The 25,125-nt window shown below is 36.9% G+C and overlaps 1 pseudogene; it reads left to right on the top strand.

Annotated features, from left to right (window-relative positions):
- Positions 1–8,602: 8,602 nt before the first annotated feature.
- LOC109416113 (paired box protein Pax-3-A-like) lies at positions 8,603–22,721 on the top strand (annotated as a pseudogene).
- Positions 22,722–25,125: the final 2,404 nt, after the last annotated feature.

Raw genomic sequence — 25,125 nt, 5'->3', positions numbered from 1 at the left:
AAACTTCTCTTTCCTGCTTCGGCCAATATTGCTCCGGCTGGTACCAGAACTCCAAACAATGAAACCATAGTTCATCTAAACGCTATTACGAAAAAAATAACGAAGCACTACAAATGTATATTAAAATATAACATATTGTAGTGGAACACTACAAATGCGTAATCAATTAGGACATTACAATTTTGCCCTGTTATCCTATTGAATAACAATTTCCAATGACAGGATGACGAGGTTTCATTAATGCTGTTGGTCCATCAGTCAATCCTGTAATCGTATTTTCTCTGGCGGTTGCCTTTCGTTCGCAGCATTAGTTGCTTTCATAGCTTGAGTTCGTCTAGGAATTTCTAATCCTAAGGGGCATCCCAATTCGGGTTTCATCACTAGAGTTCTATAACTTGAAGTCTGTGCCAGGGAAAGGTTTAATCACGGCCCAAAATGGCCTGAATGTTGGCAATCGAAATAGGATTTCGGGCCTCTATCCTGCCAGAGCCCTATAAATGTGCATTAATTCTAGGGGAATATTTACAAGTTAAAATGGCACATTTAACACAAAAATAAAACTTGTAATAACGCAGGCTATGCCCCTTCTTACACTTCTTCGACGCGTCGGCCACGTTGTACTTCATCGGCACCCATCTCCACTCCGCGAGCCTCGTTGGGCTGTGGATCTCGCCAATCGTGGAAAGGATAAGGAGGAAGCTGTTGGAGGCGATAAAGCGGGAAACTCGAAAAGCGGAACAAAGAAGATGACGGAATCGGAGCAGAGCAGACGAAGCCGGGCAAAGGAGTCGAGAAGAAAAAGTCGAGGAATGAAAAGCCTGGAAAAGCGGATGCAACGGTAGCGGACTTCGAAGATCCGAGAGGAGCGTATCACACACACTTGATTCCGAAATTTGCTCGCAAACTAACACTGAAGCTGATAGAAGGTCCATCGAGTCTGCCGAAGAGTTTAAGAGACTACCAAGAAGATGGAGAAAGTAGTGGAAGTTGTTGAGTCGAATAGCTCGAGTTTCGAAGAAGAAGAAGAATAGTCCGCTGAAGAAATGGAAAGCAGTCGAAGAAAGTTCCAGCGAGGAAGAGGAGTTCTCCGCTGAGGAGGAAGAAAGCTGCGAAGAAACTTCGGAATGTTCCTAAGAAGAGAAAAAGGAAGAGAAGCCTCGTCGGAGAAGCGGAAAAGGTAAGGATGGGTGGAAAAATCGGCAGCAAGAACCAACGAAGGCGCAGATATCCGATCGGCAATTCCTGCCCAAGAAGTTGCCAATGTTTTCTGGCCGAATGGAAGAATGGCCGATGTTCATAAGCAGCTCTAAGAGAATTCAACGAAGGCGTGCGGCTTTTCCGACGTGGAAAAACAAGCACGACTACAGGAGTGTCTGAGAGGACAGGCGGTGAGGATCAGAATACTTCTGCCGAAATCCGTCCCAAAGATTGTGGAGACACTGCGCATGCTGAATGGCAGGCCATAGCGACTGCTAACGTGCTGTTAGCGAAGGTTCGCAATGCAGCGTTACCGGTTGGCGAGTTTCATTGGTTTCGGAGTAGTAGTTTAATAGCAGCTCACTGATCACCTAGAAGCAAACGGGCTTACATCGCACCTGGTCCATCCCATGCTGATCCAGGAGCTGACGGAGAAGTTACCGGCTGGCATCCAGCTGGAATGGGTACGATATCGCATTGGAATCTTTTGAGATCAGCATGGAGACAATCAGTTATTGTGTGAATAAATTGGTGGTTTAATGAGTATGTGAGATCTGTTCCGTGGAGGTCAGTTAGTGTATTGGTGAGTGATTTATTGAGTTTGTCAGCGAGTGAGCGACCAAATGAGTTATTGAGCGAGTTAGTCAACGAGTGCTTTAGTAAGTGGGTTAGTTGGTAAATAAGTGAGCTAATGCGTTGATGAGTGGGTGGGATAAAGTGAATTAGTGAGAAAGTGAGTCAATGAAATAGTGAGTTTGAGAGTTAGTGAATAAGTATGAGCTAGTTTGTGAGTAATGGAGAGTGCTAATAAGTGAGCGAGTGAGCTAGTGAGTAACTGAGTAGTCGAGCATGTTAATGGGTAGTTGGCTTGCTAGTGAGTAAATATTTGAGTCAGTGAGTAAGTGAGATATATACTTAAGTTATTTATGAGTTATGCAGTGATGTTATAAATGAATATGTAAGTGAACGAGTGAGCAAATGAGTAAGTGTGCTCGTGAATTAGTGAATGAGTGAGCCTGATAATTAGTGAATGTGGCAGAATGCATAGGAGAGTGATGTAGTGAGTTAATAATTTATTTAATGAATTAAGGACTGTTCATTTTATAAAGAGGACACCTTATTTGTGTGATATCTTTTTTATTTTTCAATAAAATCATTATCGGTATTTTGCATAAATTTCCATAGCTATTCTACAGTGTAGGAAAAATATAACATTATACAAATTGTCCTTAGTTATGGAACTGAAGCGGTTTTCGTTAAAACTCAATAAAACCCCATTTCTCAAAATTCTACACAACTTTCCACATACATAACTTTAAAATTTTCATGAACTTTTCAATGTGTTGGGATCTAATACTATTCTTCTAAAGGTAGAGTGTAATAGTTGGTCAGTAATAATGCACCAAGCATTATACAGCTTGATAAAGTGAGTTGCCTTGTTATCAATGAAATTGATAAAAATACTTATTTAAGTCCAGTGATGCAATAACACTACGCAATCAGTTCAAAATTTGTCCAGTATAGAAGAGAATCGCATTCTAAATGATACCGAAGAAAAATATGCTTTAAAGTACATTCTTCATCATAAATTAAATACTTAATGATGGCCATAATGAAAAATTACATACTTTTTGCTCCATAAATGCAAGTTTTTGATTCTAGAGAAGCTTATTATTATTTATTTTCAGCAAGGTCTGACCCTATGTGATTATATACCTTATTTGAAAATAACTACATGCTAATTTTTATTTCCGACATCATTGTTAAGTTGTATTTGCAATAGAGTACATCGTTATTTAGAAGAACCTTCAAAGAACGAAGCGGTTTTATCTCCGGCAACTGCCATGAAGCACAGTAACCAAGCCAACAATGCTATCAAAAAGCGGTTTTCTGCATTTGAATCTGCATTATTAGTACTTTCGACTAGATCCATTGAAAACATTCAAAATTTAATATGTTTATACATTTTTGTTTAACAAATAAATTTTATTCTGAAAATCGAGTCCAACTTGTAACTTTAATATCTCAACAACCATCATTCCGATTAGGTTTATATTTTGCCAGAATATGTATCACTCAAACTGCTGCAACATGGCAAACACTTTTATGCAATTAAAAACGATACACCGATGTTTAACAGAAATTTTGTGTTTATCTTTAGTTTTTGGGAATTGAAAAATTGATCTCTAGAAACACTTTTCCACATTTCTATGAAGTTCAATAATTTTAACCCAATTTATTTATGGTTATTATCTGCTAATATAATTTACTGAACAACTAACCAAGGCTGCTCAAATTTGAACTACGCGTTTTCTTTTTATAGCCTTGCAAAGTTGTCCTCTTTATAAAATGAACAGTCCTTAGTTGGTAGATGCGGAGTTAGTGAGTGAGCTAGTGATGTAGTCAGATAGTGTGCTAGTAGTATAGTGGGTTAGTGAGTGATGCAGTGGGTCGATATATTTAATTCATAGAAAATGAATTGATAAATCAGTGAGCAAGCGAGTGAATGATCTGTGAACTAGTAAGATAGTGAAGTAGTGAACGAGTGAGCCAGTTAGTGAGTGATGTATTGCTGGTTGCTTTCAAATATGGATTTTTGATGCACTTCAGCTATCACAATATTTTTGTGCTCGGGCACGGTTGCCACCTCCGATTTAAAAAAAAACACGGTTCACAAACTTTTTCAACGAGAAGAAACGCAAACGCTGCATAGCTGGCCACCCGGCAACGGCTGTTAGTGAGAGCGACAGAGAGAAATTCGAACCGGAGAGTTGTCAATGGATGAGAATCAAAACAAAATCGAAAAAAATGAGGCGAATCACACACCACGTGCTTATCTGTGACATTTCTCGACGTCTAAATGCTGTTAGTCAGCACGGTTGCACTTATCGGCACACTTTTTAATCGTCACACTTTCATACTGTGTAGTTCGATTTGGTGTGAACAGTGCAATAGTAAGTTAGTGAGTTATGTAGAGAGCTAATTAGTGATTCAAGGAGCTAGTGAGTTTGTAAGACTATCAGTGTGTAAGTTAGTTAGCCTGCTTGTTAGTAAATGAGTGAGTAAGCAATAACTGTGAGATATTTTGAGTTTGTGATGTGATGAGGATATCAGTAAATGAGTAAGTGAGCGAATGAGTGAGATAGTCAATGAGCTAGTGAGTTAGTTTATTTGTGAGTGTGTGAGCCTGATAGTGAGTGAATATGTAGGTAAATGAGTGGGTGAGCGATGTACTAGGTTAATAATTTAATGAGTAAATGAGTTGATGAACGCGTGATTTAGTAAGTGAGTGAACTTTTTTTGAGTAAGTTAGCTAGTTAGTGAATGATGTAGTCAGATAGTGTACTAATAGTGTAGTGGATTAGTGAGTGATTTTTTTTCTCCCCTATTGGGGAAATTAAGCCACTGCGTCCAATAAGCTGAACTCTTGTGATATGTCAGGTATGGTAGCCAGCTTATTACCATGTGTCAAGTAAGCAGCTTCTGCCACGTTGCGTCGTCTCCCAGTCAGGTGCAATGGAGTAATACAATGGGTTGATTAGTAAATGAATTGATAAATCAGTCAGCAAGTGAACGAATGATCGGTGAGCTAGTGAGATAGTGAATTAGTGAATGAGTGAGCCAGTTAGTGAGTGATGTTGTAAGTTAGTGAGTTATTACGATTGTTCTTGGTGTATTCTTTTGAGTATTTCTTGACTTTTCAGTCAGATTGAGAGATCAAACCACCTTAAGTTCTCTTACACTGACGGGTCGTAACGTCGGAGTAGGAGAACAAAAGGTGTGTAACGGTGTTTTGTGCACCAATCAATGGGTCAGCGTCACTGTATTATATGGTAGCTTTTAGGCGTAATGGTTATTTACGAATGACAAAAGGAATGTTGGTGCCTGCCGAGGAGAAAAGATAATAGATCTGCCATTAGTAATCGATGATCTGTGCGTGACACGAGGGTTTAAGCTATATTTTGAATTACCGTGTTTATTTCGTCGTAGAGCTGTATCTGCACTATTTGAACTGCTGGTGAATGAATGATTGTCCCAATCATTCGTTGTTCATATGTGATCCTCATTATGCTTTAGCTAGTTTCAGCCTACAAATCTTTGCGATTCTAAACAATTGTATCAAATTAGATCAAGATTCAACTTATTCTGGCGTAAGTATCCCGTATAGCTTTATAAACACATTGGAATTATAGATATAAAATTCTTGTCCAACCCAGAAAGACTCCGTCCATGGGATATATGGGGGCAGTATCGACGGATTTAGAATACCAATTTGTAAGTGGCCTATACCTTAAGTTATTATTTGGATTAAATGGACCAATAAAGGTGTTTTTCAGTCGAGTCTCTCTCGCCCCATACGCAAGGAATACAAAAAGTTTCTTAACAATGTGTTTTTGATCTCACAATCAGACGGAAAAGCCAAGAAATACTCCAAAGCTTGTGAGTTAGTTAGGCTGCTAGTGAGTAAATGAGTGAGTTAGTGAATGGCTGTGAGATATATTGAGTAGGTGAATTTGAGATATGGTGAGGTTATAAGTAAATTAATAAGTGAGCGAGTGAGTGAGATAGCTAATAAGCTAGTGAGTAAGTTTATTGGTAAGTGAGTGAGCCTGATAGTGAGTTATTATGTGGATAAATGAGTGGGTGAGTGATGTAGTGAGATAATAATTAAATGAATGAATGAGTTGGTAAGCGTGTGAATAAGTATGTGAGTGAGCTACTTTTTGAGTAACTGAGCTCAGATATTGAGCTAGTAGTGTATTGGGATGGTGAGTGATGCAATGGGTTTATATATTGTTTAGTAAGTGAATTGATAGTGAACTAGTGAATTAATGAGTGAATGAGTGTTGATGAGTGAATGTGTGAGATAATAAGTAAGTTATTCAGTAAGTGAGTGAGTTGATGAGTAATGTAGTGAGTATTTAAGAGAGCAGAGTTTTCCGTTTCTCATGTGTACATAAATGCAACAGCGAGTCTACCACTAAATTGTCTCGTGCTTCTTCAGAAATTGCAGTGAGCTGCGCTGATAAACGACTCACGAATACCCCGTGGGTTCGAGCTAGTGGGTGAGTGAGCGACTTATTGAATTAGTGAGTAAGCGTAAACAAGTTTACGAATCTTTAAAAAGATAATCATCCCAATGCCAACCAATGCAATGCTGCACCAGCTAGCATAACTTGGAACAAAGTTTTCAAACCTCGGATCTGACAGGCAGTGTAGCAATTGAAATGGCTGTGATGTTTTATCTCGTTGTGTATTTTTTTTTTCATCTAACTCGCTGATACTCAGAAATTTTACACATCCGATACCAGACATTTCATTTAAAATTATATTTCATCGGTTTCTTCACGACAATGAACCTCAAAGTTAAAATTTTAATCAAATTAGTGTGGCCATGATTGGTTTATATACAGAAAACCACACATATAAGTTTATTCGATTGAAACTGGTAGTAATGAACAAGTTAGTCATTCAAAGCAAGTTTTGTTCTAGTTGGAACGTAATACCAACATAAAAGGAGATTTTTCACTCTGCAGCATTGAAATATTCATGCTCATATCCGTTGTCGATTGGCCGTCGATGAAGCCGGCTTTTTAACTATCCACGAACTCATTTCAGATGGCAGACGACTGGAGATATTTAATTAAAAAAATCGAAGTAAAAAAAGGGACCAGCTACTGAAATCACATTTAAAAAAACCGATAATTCCAACAAGTTACTCCTACGTGAGTTGGGTACCACGCTCTTCCATCACGGCGGCGATGGGGGTAGATCCTGAATGTAATTATATTTAGCGCTTGCGCCGCTATTGTTATCCTCTGCAAGGATTCCAACCACTACCGGGAAGGCATGCATACCGGCGCTATATCTCTTCTCGTGATGGCACCTTTTCCCTTTCCTCATGCATCCTTCTATCTTCATATCCTCCATTATCTTCCGGTCCTGGAGAGATTATGATAATTTTTGTATGCGGTTAAATCAAGAACCTGCGAAGTGGAAGAGATGCCAAGCGAAACAAGCATTGTTGAGCGGCGGTGGTGTTTCGGTTGGAGAGTCGTTGAGTGGAAAATTGGGTGAGCATCCGCTAGCAGCGAAGCATCGCACCGTATGCTGCAAGCTTGTTTATTATCATGTTTTTCGAGTTATTATTAAAAAGGCGGGGCAAATTGAGGCCAATCATAATGCGATGCGGTGTGGTGTGGTACACGCCAAGGGTAGGGTGACGGGTTTAGGTAGGGGTTCAGTTGTTTTGTATTATGTTGTTTGATTTTGGACTGCAGGATGCAGGGGTGCAATTTGGGAAAACCGATTTGATTAATGAGTTTTTTCGCGGCACTGGCAGGATGACAATGGAGCAAGCGTGTTTACCATTTGTTCATTATCATGGGGGAATATCAGAATTAAATTAAGGGGAATGAATCTCTAGGACTCTATAGGAATATCTAACGAACCGATTTGCATAAGGGAAACACTATTATGTCCTTTTTTTATCTATATTAACGAGATTTTTAGCCGTAGGTTAGTTCATCTCAGGACCCACGTTTTACTTTCCTTCCGAATGAAGAACTCACATTTTATGAGTTTGTCAGGAATGGGATTCGATCCCAGGTCCTCGGCGAATAATGTCCTATTAAAACTTCAGCTATCTAACTTCTAGACCTCGCAAAACTTCCAACGTTTGCAATTGGCTCAGAAGTGCTCCACGGTGGTTTAAGGGGAACTTCCGATGCATTTTCAGGGCAGATTTCAGAAGCTTCATTAAACTGGTCAGCGCTGTTAAGTATTTCAATGGAACGGAGTCTTTGAAGCCTTTACAGCTGGAATGTAAAGTCATGCTTATTTGCATTTTTGCATTGAAGACCTAAAGGAAGGTGGTCTAAGGCCACAACGAAGTCTCAGTTTTAACCAGCTAATCGATCATTCTGCTCCACTGAGGGAATTGTGGAAAAGTGGGTGGAAATATGATTGAATTAAATATGCTCTGACACGCGCTCTTTCTTGTACTTTTGTTGAATATAGTTGGGCTTGTTTTGTTGCAGAACAATATCTCCATATTGAATTTTCATACCTATCATTTAATCGATAAATTTGTGTATTTTTGGGGACATAATATGACACATTGTTTACAGTTTTTTTTTATTTCTTGAGCAAAAATCTGCACCTAGATTGCAAATGACGATAATTTACACCCCATTCGCAAACACAAAAGAAAAATCAGTTGGTGCTCTCATGTCTGATTCGATTCGCTCACTCTCTCTCTGAAACTGTATGTACGGCGATTGCATACCCACGCGGCACAGGATACTCTAGCGGTGCGCCACCATGCAAGGGGTTGCAGCAACAGGACGACCAGGAAGCAGGAATCGTGGCAGATATGCATCAATTTTAAGGGATGTTTATGATAAAAATCTTCAGTCCCATTGTAGGCCTCGAGCGAGTCGGTTGTGCTTGATCCACTAGTTCAGTTTATTTAATACTCAAAAAAAAAAACAGTGTTTTGAATTTCTGTGATTTCCTGACAACAACACAAAAATACTAAAGCATGGCTGGACCGTTCCTATCGCCACTGCCCGGTGACCTGCTGACGGAGTACATGTTCGGCCGGAGACGTCAACGAAGGAATAGAACCACTTTTACGCCGCAGCAGTTGCAGGAGCTGGAAGCGTTGTTCCAGAAAACACACTACCCGGACGTATTTCTTCGGGAGGAAGTGGCCCTGCGGATCAGTCTCAGTGAAGCGCGAGTGCAGGTGAAGTGTGGGATCTACGGGATATTGGACGTTATGGGAGATTTTACTGTGATTAGTGTAAAGTTAAGAAATGAGCAAGGAAAAATCGTGTGAACACATGAACTGTTGCAGCTCATTTATAAAGTGCTTTATAAACAATAAGTGCATACCGTATCCAATAAAATTACAATTACAATAATACTTCATTGGTAATTTCCCGTTACAATGTTTTGAGATTCTGAGTACTCGCGCAATTCATACCAAAATGCTTTCAAACGATCTTACAAGAACTTAGAAATTACAGTCTATTAAGTACCTATTTTTTCAAGCAAGTTGCCAATGATCCCAGTAATCTCGCTTCTAGTTTTTCTTCATATAGTCAAGCTCATTCATTCACTCAAGCTGAAAAGTTATTGCTAGTACAAACACATTCAGATTGATGTTCAATTTTCAACCAATTTTTAAACTTTTGGAATTACTTTCTTCCAAAATTAATTTCTGACAAACTTATGGAACATCAGTTCCTTATATGCAATGAACATCAGAAGATCCAAACCGGGATCGGAACGTTGGATCAAAAATAATTGTTTCGTGAGCCAACACATAAGACCGCAAGCCAGAAAAAAAATACCACTGTAACTCTCTCAGTCGAAAAAAAATAGCATTTTTAAATTTATAAAACTTACTTTTAGTTTACTATAAATTTTCAACCGCGTTTTGACTTTTAATCATATTTTCAAAAATAATATCGTCTTCGACAAACCAAAGAAACTGTATCTTATTTGAATCTTTTTTGATATTGTTGTTTGTCAAAAATCTGGCACAATTCTCATATTTTCAGTGAACTATCAAGTTGTGAGGAGAACTGTAACACTTTTGCAGACATTAACGTTTATGATCAAAGTATTCATTACTATGAATTGAAAGTTGATTTTTTTTCAAGCAAAGTTAGTTAGTTTTCTTGATTCCCTTCAAATCGTTTATTTTTAACTAACGATGTTAACTCGTCAAACATTTTAGTTATTTTTTTTTGTCGAAATTTCAAAATAATAAAAAAAATGTATAACTTTGATAAAATAATGAAGTGATGTTTCGAAAACTTGTCAGAATTTTAACTTTGAAAATCATCAACTTGGTCAAAAAATTATAAAAAATGGAAGTAAGGATTAATCCAGATTTTGTTATATGGAAAACCAATAACGTCACATATAATTGAGGCATTACGCAAACTTTACAAAACTAATTTAAAAATTTGATTTTTTTAATAAAAAATACTTATTGCATTGCCCAAATATTTAAAGTTATCTTATCACACATGCAAGCATGCTATTTGGTGAGAACATTCGCGAAACGATGCGATTCGCTTTCGACAACGAATACGTTTTCACCCTTCCTCGTTTTATCAATCCAACCTCCCGTACGAATAGCACACGAACTGACTCGATGCTGATCAGCATTGTTGTCTGCTCCTTTTCGCCTATGAGCTGTTGCGTTCCAGCCAAGCCTGTCTTTTCATCGCTTTCGATGCATTTCGATCAGCTTATCGTGAAGCATCGTAGGCTGGAAACGTTATTGGTGTGGTGTCGGTACATGCGAATGTTGTTTCTGTGTGCGTGTCGAGCGTTCGTGCCGTAGCTTCTAAAACTAACCCATTCGGTGTTGTTCGGCTGTTCGGGTGAGCATGTGGCGGCACTGACAGATGTGTGCAAAATCGTTGGTGAGTTACATCATGGTCGTTTTGCCACCTCTTTCCGTCTGGTCATCGCTGAGCAGTGTACAGTTCAATCGCAAGCGATAAAAATACAATTGATAAGTTGATTGAGCATTCGTGAGGTGATAATTTGCATCATTGCACACATGGTTGTTTATAACATCGCAACGCTAACCGAGCAAAGGCGGATAACAAAATGATAACAAGTTCAGGTACCTGGTTATCATTACCTTGTTTATGAACAGAACCGTAGCGTAGGATGGCCAGGCCGACACCTACGAACACCAAAGGACGGATTCGATTATCCGGCAATAGGAAAGAATCACCATGGATAATCGAACATTTTTATTATTTCATTAGGCTATTGTGTTAGGGCACAATTGATGTCCCTTCCAGGGATTGCTCCAGGATGTCCATCTGGGTATTCCTCGAGGAGCTTCCTTCTGAAGATCCTTCTTCTCCTTTCTTCTTTTTTCTTATTATTATTATTTTTCTTCTTCTTTACGGCTTTACGGACCAACTGGAGCTTGGCCTACCTCTTCAAGTGTTCTTCGAGAACTTAAACAGTTGAGGGCTTTTTTTGCCTGTCCTTGCCTGAGTTTTTACACTACAATCTTTTTTACAATACTTAAGTGAAATAAATTTCACGTGATTTTTACACGATTTTCTTGAAATATGCTGAATTCTTATCTCCTGGTCGCTATTTCGATCCGACGAGGCTCAAACCAGAGATCTCTCTTGTCATCCTTGATACCCTGTCCAAATTTTCTAGAGCGAAACAGCTATATTCACTAGCCTAACTGGAGATAACAATAGAATTTTATCCGAGATTTTATCTTTCGTTTGCTCCGAAAATGCAATCTTAGTTTCTTCAGTAATTCCTACTAGCAATTCTTGTCATCGCTATCGTCAGGAAATAATTCAGAAGTTCCTTAAGGTGAATTAGGAGTTAAAACTTTCAGAAATATGTTTCTCTAAGAAGGAGGTGTCTACACACTTAAAAAATATTCGCGGGCTCGGCTTTCCGCGCACAGCCGACTACTCAGCAAACACAAAAACTGATATCTCAGTTAAAACTGCATCTGTTAGCTGATTCTCAGCAAAACAGTTGCCAAACCTCAGTAATGAACTGTCAAAGTTGCTGAGATCTCGGTTATGTTGTTGTTTGCCGAGCGCTCGGCTGTGCGGATCTCGGCGAAAGTTTGAGAAAATCTGAGATCCCGGCATTTCAAATTAAGTGTGTAGGATCTTGGAAAACGATCTGGGGATTTCTTTAGCAACTCCTGAAAGGGTCCAAGAAGAAACTAAAGATTCCCAAAAAAAATCCTACAGAAATCCCATCAATTCTGAAAGTATCCCTCGAGGAACAATTGGATGATTTCTTGAAAGAACTTATACAGGATTCCTAGAAAGAATTTCTCAAGGATTCCCACGAGGAACTTCTGGAGGATTCTCAGGAATAACTTCCTGGAGATTTCCATACAGAATATCAGGAGGACTCCCTGAAGAAACTTCTGGAGGATTTGAGAAAAGTATTCTTGGAAGATTACTAGACTAAACTTCTTGGAGATTCCCAGGAAACGCAGAAAGAAATCGGGGACAGTTATTATTGTTATATTATCTTTATTATCGAGATTTTTAGCCCAAGATTGGTTCATCCAGTAATCATAGGGAAATAAAAAAAAGAAAGATAGAATCCTCTCAGAAAATCTCTTGGAACTATTCATAATAAAAGTTCCAATAGGTGTAGATTTTTCTACAGCGCATAAATTCCAAAACAAAGTCAAAAATATCATAAGAAAATCTTCAAAGAATCCAAGAAAGAACTTCTAAAGAAATTCTTGAAAAACTGTTGGGGGAATCCCAGAAAGAAATTCAGAAGAAATCCCAGAAAGAACCCCTGTAGAAATATTAGGAAAAAATTCTGGAGGGATTTCAGAAAACAATCTTGGAGGAATTCCTGTAGGAAATTTTGAAGAAACGAAGAAACTCCTATATTACAAAAGTAAAATCTGGGTGAATCTCCAAAGCAACCAATAAATTCAAATTCCTGGTGGAATATTTGAAGGGATCCCCAAAGAAACTTCAGGAGAAATTTAAAAAGAGTAAACCAGGTTGACCCGAGAAGAAATTTCTTAACAAATCATAAGGGGCAGAACCTCGTTTCTCTAAAAATTCTTTAATTCCAAAAGATAAACAATCGGCATGGTGCAGGGCAACCAAGAAGGATTTTGGAGGAACTTCTTGGAGAATCCAATATTCTGGTGGAAATACAAGTGATTGCTTAGAAAAATTCCTGGAGATTTCCTAAAAGTATCCTAGACGAAACTTTCATAGGAATCTGTTAAGATGATAATCGTGGAGAAATGCCTTCCAAACATATCCTTTTTTTAGGATATCGAAATTACGTTCCTGGAGATTAATCATTCATGGAAGCATGCCATATTTTAAAACGTCGATCCGGATACTGGAACTGTAATATGTGTCATTCTTGCGTTCGACGAAAATCAATTTCCAAAAATGTGGTCACAAATGTGGTGAAAACCTCTTGTTGACGTCACAGTCAGAAAACTGTAATTTGAACTATGCAAACAAGATGTGCTAAAAGCCAACCAAAAACAATTAAATTTCATAATAAACTGCATATTTTTGCTTTTGTGAGATGTGTTCTACAGTAAGTCTTCCAATTCATATCAAAATTTTGCAAAATATTTTGTCGAAGAGAATTATTCCGTTTTTATCACTATTCCGTTTTTGTCAACTGAGAGTTTGCGGTGGATGCGTCGCGGGTTGAGTCGGTTCCGGATTTTTCGCTTCCCATCGCGCTGCAGTGTGAACGAGAAAGAATAAAATCGATGCGGTCGAATTCAGTTTGCGGTGGATGCGTCGCGGGTTGAGTCGGTCCCGAATTTTTGCTTCCCGTCGGCGCTAGTTCCCAATACACTTTAAGTTGATAATAAATATTTTCTTTCATTTTTTGCATTCATACAAATGAGTGAAAAGTGTTAGTTCGGGCTCGCCGGTCGAGAAAAAATCCGGGCGCCGACAAGTGAATCGCGTTCAGTGTATTCCTGTGTGGAATAGACTAAAGATTTCTGCTCCCTAGTGGAGTGGAGACGCGCGATAGAATTTTCTTTTTGGCTAGTTTTTGCGTCGAAAAGTGGTTGGTTGTTAACGGCGGTTTGTGTATATTGATCCATTGTCAAATCATATCACCAACCATAGGTGACTCCCGGACTGACAATGTACCTTACCCTACTAAAAAAAAATCCTTCCTGAGATAAACGTGGAGATGCAGCGATTCGCGGTCTTTTTAACAACGTTTATCTTACTAACATTCCCTCCCTTCCTCGATGACCGTAAAGACGTGGCCGGCGCCGTTATTGACCTTAATAAAGTTGAGAGCTCTCGAACTGTGCACTAGGGTGCCAATGGAATGTATGGGAAAAATTTGACCATCGAATTTCAAAAACGGGTAGTGCTCAAAAGTTTCGTCTCCTCAAAAAAAGTCCCCATGCAAAATTTCAGCTCAATCGGACTTCGCTAAGGGGTGGCCCAAAGCGGTCAAAGTTTGGCTGTTTTGAAACACGAAAAATATCCCAAGGTAGGGATACATGAAAATTTCGAAATCGAAAATTTTGTTTTGATGTCAAATGCCTTAAAAGTGCATGAAACGTCGAGATCTGGTGTTATCTCAAAAATTTTTTTTTGGAAAAAAATTGACTTTTTGGACTTAGAAAATTTTTAAGTTGGGGGAGTGAAATGAATTTGAAATGGACGATTTGATTTTAGTTGCTGAAATATTCATAGCAATAGTACTAGAAAATGTCTTGTATCATCGTTGGCAACTGCTAGCATATTATATATCATATATCGTTAGGGTGGTTCACTTATTTTGCATTAGGGTGGTCCTTTTTGTAGAAAAAATTAAAAAATAAGATAATAGTATTAAAAATCTCTTATATAACTGTAAGTCATTTTCAATATTGAACATATATAATATTTCATTAGGGTGGCTCATTTTTTTTTAATTAGGGTGGTTCTTTGAGATGTAAATTAAGAACAAAAAAATATTTCCAGAAAATTTACCTGTCATGTTTTTGTATAGTTTAAAACTGTGATCCTTTATTGGCATGTAACACTTTGTTAAGATATTCCTAGACCAACATGTGGAAAGGGCGTAACAACCATTGCGAATTTCTGCTTCTTATGTCCCTGGATTCTTTTACCAGTAACAGATAAAGCTGACTCTCCTCTATCTGTTAATGGGAAAAGTTTGCATAAAATATTGAGATACGCCCAGGATGGACGAGAAAAGTAAGCGTTTGAAATGGTTGTTAGGCAACACAAATGTTGGTCCAGATCTTTATTATGGTTTAAAATAAAGAATAATAAACTGATTTTAAATGTATCCAAATTATGACAGCTTGATAGGCGATGATGATGTGCAACAAAAGTTTTTTTTGTTTTTCTTTTCTTAAAAGATTCTTGGCCTTGGGCTGCTTCATTTCCGAAAACACAGTTACGTTACTGGGGAAAGAACAACAGTAGGTTGCTTTCTATCTATCTAAACAATATATACTTTAGCTACAAGATTACCATATAACATACCGAAGTGGTGAGTGAACCTAAACTCTAACGTGATGGAACGAACAAAAGCATACAATAATTTAACGTTGGAATTAAACACACGATGACAAAAGAAAGACCTCTATGATCACTGCTTTCCATAATACGAGATAGATGGGAAAAATTATTTATTCACTAAAAATGTTCCTTTACCGACACACTTTTGCGTTACCTAAGCCAGCTCAACAAAAGTTAGCACAATTTATCGTATTCATTGTAAAAACATATTGAAAAACTGGTTTCTGTCTTCGTGTGCTGCAATTTCAGTAAACTATGACCTTAATTTGATAAAATCAACTCGAATGTTGATGTTTTTCGGATAACCAACCGAAATGGTATGTTTGACATACGTAATGTCTGAAGTTCATAGGCACAAACATGTTTCATAGGATCGCTCAAAATCCACAGGGCTGTTGACGAAGAAGTTGCCAAAGCAGTACATAAAGGGTTCTTTAAACATCTGCAGTTTTTGGATAGTAATCGCAATATCTTTTCAACCATATTTTGATATCATATAATCCAAAAAATGTGTCTGGTAAATCCATAATCGAATCAAACAACATTTCTAAACTTGAACTGCACTCATTTGTACAAGGCAGTCAGCACACAAAAGAATTATTACACAGCGAAACATTTTGTTGTCTCAGAAGCGAACTTATATGTTTCTGACAGTTTCTGGGTCGCTGAATCCGAATCGGGCTCAGATTTGCTCCAGCACGTCAGGATTTTGAGCTATACCTCAATTTATAGGGCAAAATATGTGATTTCGGGCTTTTTTTTACTGAAAGCCATTTGGCATGAAAATTATTTTTTAAAGCAATTAAAGTGTAAATTGGTCGATTAACATCTAAACTAACGATTTATGCCAAATATTTCGTTTTATATAATTGAATTTGATAATTTTAAGCATTTTATTTTGGGTACAATATGTGTCATACAAGCCAACCTCCAAAACTTGCGTGCAAGTTGAGTAGTCAACTTAAAATGCTTGAAACTATGAAATTTGATTTGGTAAAACGAAATATTTGGCATAAATCGTTAGTTTAGATGTGATTCGACGAATTTACACTTTGATTGCTGAGCGGTTCCATATCATTTCAGCAACGAGTAAATTTCATATTTTTTTATTTCAATTAAAACTTGCATACAAGTCTTTGGGGGAGAAAAAAACCGTTTTGCATACTTGGTTCGCCATTTTGAATCTAGCGTTACTTATGAGAGGGGCCTATGAAAAATGCACATGATATCTTCAAAAAATTGTATCTCGAAAACGGTTTGTCCGATCGGTTTGGTGTCTTCGGCGAAGTTTTAGACAATTGTTGGTGCTATATGGAAAAAATAAGCACGGTAAAAAAAAGTTTGGTTTTTGTGTTTTGAACTAAAATATAGATTTTCCCTTAAAAGTCACATGTCAATAATATTTTAATTATCCTTATGTTATAGCTGACTGAAAATGCTATCTAGTGCACAGTGGGTTGTTCTGGAGAAAAATAGGTTACAATGAAAAAAAAAATGTTTTTGAAAAAAATACGATTTTCAAAAAAGCTATTAAGAAAAGTCAAAAAAGTTTGTCATCCTAATTTTATGAAAGAACATCAAATTTGCAAGCTTAAAGTACTTCGGAAACATTTTTCTAAGATGCACCGTTTAGAAGATATTACTGATTTAATATTGATTTTTTTGATAACCTAATAAGTTTTGGCCCTTTTCGGATGTACTCCGTATTTCTCCAGTTTCAAAAGTATTTTTTTTCGGAAAGATTGGAAAATTTTGAGTTAAAATGACACTGACAGCTTAAAGATTCGAGTGAAATTCTCTGCCTTAATAGTATTTTTGAAAAACAAGTTACAAAGTACCACTATCAGGAACAATGATGGTGTAAATTAAAAGAGCACACATTTCATCCGCTCAGTACGGACATGCTTGGCCATTGCAAAAGTTAATTATATATGCAAATACCGCATTAATGAAAAACTTCCCCATCTTAGGGGTTCAACAAACAGTTTTACTCTTCAAACTAAACTCTTCTTCCTCATAGAAACAGCTGGATAAATATTTACTTGAATTTTTAAATTTAGTCTCACAAAACTTTTTAAAATCTTACATTGCAATGAGATGAACCTCTCTAGTAAATAAATCTCTTTGGTAGTCCGTACCACAATATTTAACTCTGTAGATAGAAATCGGTTTTAATCACTATATTGATGCCGTGATTAATGAAATAGAACGAGAGGAGAGATAATAATTAGAGAATATCTCAATATAGATAAGTCACCGAATGATTTGTAGGAAATCATGGCTTGAAGCTATACGAAAAATATTACCTAGTTGAATTTTCTGGAAGAATTTTTTGATCTTAATTTCCAAAAAAAAACAACCCCAACGGAAAATACAATACAAATACAAATACTATTATCGTTTTTTTTAATTTTTTTTTCTACAAAAAGGACCACTTTTATGCAAAATAAGTGAAGCACAAAAAAAAAAGATTCAAAATTTAAAAATGAAAATAAAAGATTTCATAAATAATTGGTGATACGCCCGGGAGGGACAGGAGATGTAGAAATTCGCAATGGTTGTTACGCCCTTTCCACATGTTGGTCTAGGAATATTTTAACAAAGTGTTACATGCCAATAAAGGATCATGGTTTTAAACTATACAAAAATATGACTGGCAAATTTTCTGGAAATATTTTTTGTTCTTAATTTACATCTCAAAGAACCACCTTAATTAAAAATAAATGAGCCAACCCTAATGAAATATTATATATATTCAATACTGAAAATGAATTACAGTTATGTAAGAGATTTTTAATACTATTATCTTATTTTTTAAATTTTCTACAAAAAGGACCACCCTAATGCAAAATAAGTGAACCACCCTAACGATATATGATATATAATATGCTAGCAGTTGCCAACGATGATATAAGACATTTTCCAGTACTATTGCTATGAATATTTCAGAAACTAAATTCAAATCCTTCATTTCACTCCCCCAACTCAAAAATTTTCTAAGTCCAAAAAGTCATTTTTTTTCCAAAAAAAAAAATTTAAGATAACACCAGATCTCGACGTTTCATGCACTTTTAAGGCATTTGGCATCAAAAATTTTTTTTCGATTTCGAAATTTTCATGTATCCCTACCTTGGGATATTTTTCGTGTTTCAAAACAGCCAAACTTTGACCGCTTTGGGCCACCCCTTAGCGAAGTCCGATTGAGCTGAAATTTTGCATGGGGACTTTTTTTGAGGAGACGAAACTTTTGAGCACTACCCGTTTTTGAAATTCGAAAATTCGATTTTCATTGGCACCCTACTGTGCACATTGAGAATAGTAAGCTAGTCCCAAGCCCTATTCATTGGTTCCTTGTGCAATTTCGATTGCTCTGGTCAATCACGGAGTAGCAACTATGAATTGTGCGGTCATCTATGCTCATGCTCCTGCTATTCCGTTTTTGTCAACTGAAAACACAGTCCGAAATTTCTGGGGGAATTTATTTAAAACAATTCATTAATGAATCGATTGAGCATTTTTTTAACCGAATCCTTTGAAAATGTTGTGTAAGAATACCTAGCGTTATTTCTGAAAGAAATCCGCAGAAGATTTTCTAGAGGAATTTCTTAAGCAAAGATTTCCAAAGCAATTCTAAACGAAATTTTTAGAAGAATCTCCAAAGAAACTTCAGAAGGAATCCCTGTATACATTTAAAAATAAGCCTCTTGAAAATTTTGTGAAAGAGTCGCTGGAGGAAATTCTATTGAAATCCATAGAAGTATTTTTTGAGGAATCTCTAAAGGGACTACTGAAGGAAACTTCTGCAGAGTTTCTGAAAACAATTTTTTGATGAATTTCTGAAGCAACTCATGGGATTTTTTGAATGAATTTCTCGGTAAATTTCTGGAAAAATCTCTATAGAAATTTCTGAAGGAATCTAAAGAGCAAATCGTTCAATGAATAGTGGATTTTTTATTCTGAAGGAATCTTCATACTCATTTTTGAAAAAAAAAATCCCTAGTAAGGTATGTAGAAATTCATTTTTTGTTGGAAAATGCTTTAAAAGTGTTCATGAAGAAGTTAATGTGAGAATTTTCAAGACTGTATTTTTTACAACGGCGCGCGCGCTGAAGGGTTAAGGCAATTTTATAAACAATTTGAGGAACTAATAGACGAATTTCCGAAAGAGTCCTGTGATAAATTAGAAAAAAAAACCAAGGAAATTCTTAGGCAATTCTCTCAATATTTTTTGTTTAGTTTGTACAGATTTTTTTTTTGAATTAAGAAGATTTGTTGAATTGGAAAGCAAGGCATTCCTAACGGAAATTTTCAAAGAAATACCCAGCGAAATTTTAAAACTCTGAAGGATTTTCTAATGGAATCCCTGGAAATTTTTCAAAATAGAATGGTAGAATAATGAACACGAGGTTGTTGATGTGTGGCTCTGGTTTCTGTGTTTCGAACCCATGACCATTCACTTATAAAGCGAGCGTGTGACCACTACGCCACGGGCCCCGGGTACACGATGTTTCGTCTTGGAAAAATTTCTGAAGAAACCCATTCAAGAAATCAGAAATAATTCTTTGTATAAACAATCTGTAAAAAAGTTCTTGGAGGAGTTTATGGAGAACACACTGAGGAAATTCTCGATAGAATTACGGAATCTTTCCTGAAAATCCTCTGGAAGAATTTCTGATGGAATCTCTGGAAGATTTTACCAAGGAAACTCTGTAAAAGTTTCTTAATATATCTTTTTGAAAAAAAAAACCGTGACGGATTTTTTGGAGAATCTCGGGGAAAGCCTTGGAGGACTTCTACTAAGATTTTAGAAAAAAAACTGAAAAAAATATTTGAGGAATTTCTGAAGGAATCCATAGGAAAGCTTTTAGATAAATCCATTGATGATTTGCCGAAAGAACCCTGGGATGTCGGAGTGATTTGGAAATAGATATGTGTCATTGAAATCATTTTGGAACGTGGATTCCAGGCTTCAGGTGATACATTCGTTTTTGATTAGTCTGAATGTGTTACGGCACAGTTCTCTTGTTTCATAAGGTATGGGCATGTTATGATTGATTGACACTGCGCTGTGAAGTTGGAAAGACAGAAACAACTATTTAAACTTACCGAGGATTTAATCAAGGACCTTCTGCATATTAAACTAAAACGATAGTCTCTGAAACTCCATGCGCGTCATGCGATTGGGTTTAGTATTGAAAATGTATATTTATTCACATTGTATTTCTCTTATACTTTCAATCTAGGTTTGGTTCCAGAATCGCAGAGCAAAGTGGAGAAAGCAAGCAAGACTTCAATTGCTGCAGGATGCATGGAGAATGCGATGCTTGGGCATTAACTCTCCACAGCTGGTTGTCGGTAAGTGTTGTTGCCAAGGTTTTTTTTTCTATCACAAGCCAACAGACTCATTTAATCGTTTTACCTTCTAGATCCCCAAAACCCTGCCGCCGCCAACAACAATAACCCCCCAGGCAAGAAACCAGACGGTTCTAGCTCCCCCCCCCAAGGAACCGGAATTCACTCTCATGCACCCGGCTTTTCAAGGACCGAACGGATCCTCGCTGAATAATTCCACCGATACAGCTAAGCGATCCGATCAGCAGCCCGCTCATCCAACTGCTATGTTCCCCAACGGCGGCGGTCCAACCAATCCGTTAGGAGGAATTCCATCGTCACCTCCAACCCGGGACGATCGTCAGTTGTATCCGTTGGCCCACGCAGCCGCTCACATCACCAATCACCCGGATGACTCCAACGGCAGCGACCTTTCGGATGGATCGGAAGAAATTGATCTCACCACAAATGGTGGTTGTATCGACTATTCCAGCAGCGGAGCTAACAGGAATTAAGTTCCGTTTTTATCTTTGTACAAATGCGCATACACGTTTACTTTCTACGATGTTGTACATATTCAGATTACCGCTAGAAGCCAAAGCACTTTTCACATGTAAACTTCAGCTAGTCGATAGTCTTGGAGACAATTCTCTGTTCGAAACAGTTTTATTTAAATACATATACGCATTCCCGTTCGCCTTTTTCTCTAGATGAAGTTGGTACCTACTAATTGCGCGCGACTCACATATGATATGACTGTGGGTGGGATGTGTTGCAAATATCGTCTTGTTTACTTTCTATAGAAAGTCGGTTGGATTAACGGGTTTCCAAGTTGTCCCATTTTATGTATCCCGTTTTATGACTGAGGAAGGTTGGGGAAAGTTGGGGATCGAACAATGAACCAAAAGTAGAAAATGTAGTGACAGAAATCTACTTCAAGACTAGATGATCTTGTTTACCGAACTGAAAAAAAACCGGGATTTCGAAAAAAGTCCCAATTATGGAAAGTTCGATAAAACATACAAAGATGTCTTAATCATTATCGAGCGCAGTGAATCAAAATTCAACCATCCCGCAACAATAACGACAATGTCGCAACCTGAATTTGTTGCGACATTCTACCCAATAGGTTTGTCCCAACTTGAACAGTTTAGAGATTTTTGAGGCTTGCATTGTGATTTTCAAGCGGTAACTTCGAGTCGGTAAACACTGCAACGCTGATGAAGATGTATCATCAAAAAAGTTCGACTTTGGGTTGGTAATAATTGATTATTCACGAGTTGAAAAGTACGCAACAAATTCAGCTTCCGTTTTGTCTGCAACAATTTTTTTCGAGATCATGTCATTATCTGTTACCAGTTGGGATAAAGAGTAATCGCCACGTCTTCTTTGTTGCTTGTTGTGTGCCTCTTTTGTCTGACAATTCTCTTCACTGATCGAGCGCAATTAATTTATTTTTCTTTTTTTTAGATGTTGCAAATTTGGGTTCATTCAACAAATATTTTAAGAAAAGCTTTGGCTTATTCTGTGCTGAAGTATCACTTTAATGTTAAAATGTTCGTTAATTCATGTTTCCATGGGTACCAAAGGAGGTATCTTTTTATATTTTTAATCAGAAAATTTAGAATATTTGGCGTAACATATCAGGCGATTTTCTAAGACATGATTTTTTTTTTAATAAAGCGTCATACTTTCCCATTCCAACCACTTTTGTAAATTTTATAAAATTTGAATCATAATACTATGGATACAAAAAAATCGCTCAAATGGGAAGCACAATGAATACTTTAATGAGAATTTACATTTTGGGAATATTTTAGAGAATTAAGTATAAAAATATGTGACATTCTTTTTTCAAAAAATCATATCTCGGAAAATAGAATACACTAAATTCTTTTTTTACACGACTTTTTTTACGCGGTTTTATTTTGCACGACTTTTTTTACGCGATTTTCTCGAAGTTACGCGACTTTTTTTTAAGCGATTTTGGTCATTTGCGGAGGCCAAATCGCGTAAAAAAAATTTCCTTTGGATTTTTTTTTGCGCGATTTCTCGAAGTTACGCGATGTTTTTTTACACGATCTTTTTTTGCGCGAACGCATCAATCGCGTAAAAACAGAATTAAGTGTACTTTTAAACATAATTCTGTTAGACGTGAGGATTTTTTTATTATCGTACAAGGTTCTCTGAATTTGATTCACTATTTTTCACAGGTAGGGTTTACATCCCAACTAACGTTTTTGCTGAATAAGAGCTTGAAAAGAGCTTTCTTCTGAATGCGTTTGTTCCATAAGCTCTTATGTGGCTACTTTTGTTAGAAGGGATATATTAAAACAAAAACCTAATTGAAAAAAAATCAGGGTCGCTTAATTTTTTGGAAAACTTTTGTGGAAATCAAATATTTTCCACATACACAACCTACTTTGAAAAACCATAACTTAAGAACGAAGCATCGTAGACACTATCATTTTGTGAAATCATAAGAAAATTTTATATAAATTTTATAAAAATATATAAAATGAAAATTGTTTTCCACAAAATTTTCCACACTTGAGGAAAATCGGTTGGAAAAGTCGGAAAAGTTGTAAAGGAAGTCAGAAAAAAGTTAAAAAAAAAGAGTTTACCAGCCAAGGGCTGAAAGTCTCTTAAATAAAAAATATTTTTAGAAGGTGTGTTTTTTTCGTTCCTGAGTGATGACCAATTTTGTGGAAATTGTCCAGGTGTAGGTTGATTTTCGACCGTCTTGATTATTAATATGTACAAAAATGATAATTACTCAGGAATGAAAAAAAAAATCACATATTGAAAATTTCACAGAATAGCTTATATAATTTCCTTACAAAAATATTTCGTTTTGGGATTTTTTCCGGATTTCCTAAATCATTTTTCCAACTTTTCCAACCAATTTTCCTTGAGAGTGGAAAATTTTGTGGAAAATTATTTTCATTTTGATTTTTTTTTATTGCTGAGAAAACTTGCTTATGTTTTTGCAAAAAAAAACATTGTGTCTACGATGCTTCATTCTTAAGTTATGATTTTTTTTAACAAACGGCTCATTAAGCACATCTGGACAATTTTCACAAAATTGGCCATAACTCAGGAATGGAGAAAATCCACATCTTGAAAAATTCACAGAATAAAGCTTATAAAATTTCCTTCCAAAAAATTTTTTTTTGAGATTTTTTCCGGACTTCCTAAATGGTTTTTCCGACTTTTTCAACCGATTTTTTTCAACTGTAGAAAATTTTGTAGAAAACAATTTTTATTTTGTTTTTTTTTTAATTGTTGGTGTGTTCGACTGTTTTACGAAACTGTTTCGTGGTGGCCTGCCAGTCTTGACAAAAATAAAACACTATTTATATTATTTTGTCCCGACAAAATAAAATAAATATTGTTTTATTTTTGTCAAGACTGCCAAGCCACAACGAAACTGCTTTTTTAATGCTGAGAAAATTTGTTTATGATTTCACAATAAAAAAACGGTTCTACGATGCTTCGTTTCTGAGTTATGATTTTTCAAAGTAGGTGGTGTCTTTGGAAAATGTTTGTTTTCTGGAAAATTAGGTGACCCTGATTTTTTCAATTAAGTTTTGTTCATATATATGTGAAAAAAAAATTCAATAAATTCTGAAAACCTTCGTACCAATTTGTACGTCTAGTAATGACTTACATAATGGAACCTCTTTTTATGCACATGGCTGAGAAAAAAGTTGCATAAATTAGAAAAGGCATATAAAGAGCGAATTTCGTAGATAAATTAAGCTGGGGCTTTAATGAAAAAACTTAGTTCACGAGTACAGATCATGCTCCTGGGCATTCGAGATAGAGACGAGAAGATTTCCAGGAAGTTCCCAGACAGCTCAAAAAAAGGTGGTTCAATAGGACTTTACGGAGTTGTTTCAGGGGATTTTAGGTGCTTTTTAAGAGCGCTTTGATAGGTTTTGTTGGCGCTTCAGTTGGATTACGGGATAATGACAGTAACTATGGTATCGGTGGCCAGGAGATGGTTTTAGGTAAGCACAAATGGCGGCTGTAGGGGGTCCTAAGGGGTTTTGAGGGTTACAGGAGATTCCAGGGGCGTGTCAAGGAGATTCAAGGGATAACCAGGATATCTCAGGAGAATTTCAGGCAGTTCCAACGGATTTTAGAGGGCTACCTGGAAGCCTCAGGGGTATTTCAAGTAGTTTTCAGAGGCCTTTAGACCAATCCGATAAGGTTTAAGAAGCGTTACAGAGCATGGGATTCCATGTGGCCTTAGGGTGCTTCAAGGGGTCACAGGGGCGTTTCAGGGAGCTTAATAGGTTGCCAGGAGATTTCAGGGTCGTTTAACGGAGGGTCCATAGAGCTGTCAGGGTGATTCAGGGGTTTGTATAAGCGTTTCAGGAGGCTTCCTTGTGGCCTCAGGGATGCTTCGCATGGGGTTCCAGGAAAATTCAGGATTTCAGGTGCGTTACATGGAGTGCGAAGGAGGTTTTAGGTGGATTTCGGAGGCATTTTAAGAAGCTTCAGT

This window comes from Aedes albopictus, chromosome 1 (genome assembly GCF_035046485.1).
Source record: "Aedes albopictus strain Foshan chromosome 1, AalbF5, whole genome shotgun sequence".
Lineage (NCBI taxonomy): Eukaryota > Metazoa > Arthropoda > Insecta > Diptera > Culicidae > Aedes > Aedes albopictus.
Note: the sequence above shows the minus strand (reverse complement) of the source record. Positions and strands in the feature narration are given on the sequence as shown.